General features: G+C 48.5%; 1 non-coding gene across 1 annotated transcript; it reads left to right on the plus strand.

Annotated features, from left to right (window-relative positions):
- Positions 1-809: 809 nt before the first annotated feature.
- On the plus strand, positions 810-891 carry trnas-gcu. The gene has a single exon. It is a non-coding gene; the product is annotated as a tRNA-Ser (tRNA).
- Positions 892-1,673: the final 782 nt, after the last annotated feature.

Below are 1,673 nucleotides of genomic sequence, written 5' to 3' on the forward strand. Positions count from 1 at the left end.
TAGGGGAGGCCGATTCAGTGGAATTCCATTTTAAAAAGGGAGTGAGACAGTTCTGTAAGAAAGACCAATGTGCTGGGTTGCAGGGAGAAGGCAGTAGAGTGACACAGAGCACTAACACTCATTGAGAGAGCTGGCACAGTCACTAAGGGCCGAACGGCCTCCTTCTGCACTGTGACCATTCTGTGACTCTGCAATCGATTTCAGGGTGATGGGGCGGGGGCTGTGGATATGATAGGATGCCCTTCTGAACCCTGATCTGATCCCTATGGGGGTAACCGCCGTTGGGAGGGCCGAACGGCCTGCGTTCGCCCCGCCACGTCTCAAATTTGCTAGGATGGCGGGTGCACCTCTCCCGGCAAATTGGGAGGCGGGGGCGCAACTCTAACTTTGACAGAGAAGTGGAAAGAATTCAAACCAAGTCTTTAAATTGGAAGCGCGGAATCGGATTCCTTATAGCTTTTAGCAAAAGAAAGGGAGGGAGAGAGAGAAAGAATAACAAAATCGCTGGGGCAAACGAAGGGTTCCAATCAATCGACTCTCGATAGATTTAAGGGGCGCTGAGAGTTCATCAGGCGAGTTGGGAAAGTACCGAGGGCTTTTGAACAAATCTGGAGCCTTTTATTTCGGGGAAGGGACGTTTGAGAAAGTGCATGGAACGTTGAGACAATGCATGGAACGTTGAGACAATGTATCGAACGTTGAGACAATGTGTCGAACGTTGCAACAAATGTATCTGTTCCAGTAGTCACAGTAACAATGTAACCAGGTATCGCGCTCATGAAATCCTGAGCCTGAGTCTTACTGTATCGGACGAGGTGGCCGAGTGGTTAAGGCGATGGACTGCTAATCCATTGTGCTCTGCACGCGTGGGTTCGAATCCCATCCTCGTCGATCTTTTCCTATTTCGTCCTACATCCCCCCCCCCCCGCCCGACAAGACGTTTGCTTTCGTTTTAATGGGGGTGTCTGTGATTCTTTTTTGTCTTAAAAAAAAACATGATAAATAAACCCAGGGAGCAATTCTGAAGCCATAAGCGACGTGAGGTGTTTTAAAACCAAAGCAGAGAATTGTGGGCGGTGGGGAAAAAGGAAATCATCCAGCTTTGTTTGGAAAGAGGACCTTCAGGCAATTGGGTCTACGCCGGTTGTCGAACGTCTGTCTATTCGTTTTCCAGCACTTGACCCGCTTGCCTCGGTGCTTTCGAGCGTTTGCTTCAGTATGTCTCCAGGGTTTCCGCCTCTACCGACCTTTTCCTGCGGCTGGGGTTTGAGATTTCAATGTCTGTTATCGATGCGGCCGAACGGCCTCCTGAAATGTGACCATTTCAGTTGGCACTGTCATGGTGGTGGATTTGAATGGAAAACTGAGTGAATGTGTGTGCAGGACGTTTGAGGGCGAGAAATTAATGTTTAAATGGGGGAATTGTTTGAACTGACCAAGTTCAGACCTTGAGATAACAAGGTGTAGAGCTGGATGAACACAGCAGGCCAAGCAGCATCAGAGGAGCAGGAAGGCTGACGTTTCGGGCCTAGACCCTTCTTCAGAAAAAAAGTTCAGACCTTTCCGCCCTATTAGTCGGGACTGTTTTTTTTTGTGTTCCAAATGAGTGTAATCACTGCTGAATCACTTCTGAATGGAAAAAAAATACTGATTCTGGACACGTTTATTACGGC

The sequence above is a fragment of the Rhincodon typus genome, unplaced genomic scaffold (assembly GCF_021869965.1).
Source record: "Rhincodon typus isolate 14 unplaced genomic scaffold, sRhiTyp1.1 hic_rhity00000209, whole genome shotgun sequence".
Lineage (NCBI taxonomy): Eukaryota > Metazoa > Chordata > Chondrichthyes > Orectolobiformes > Rhincodontidae > Rhincodon > Rhincodon typus.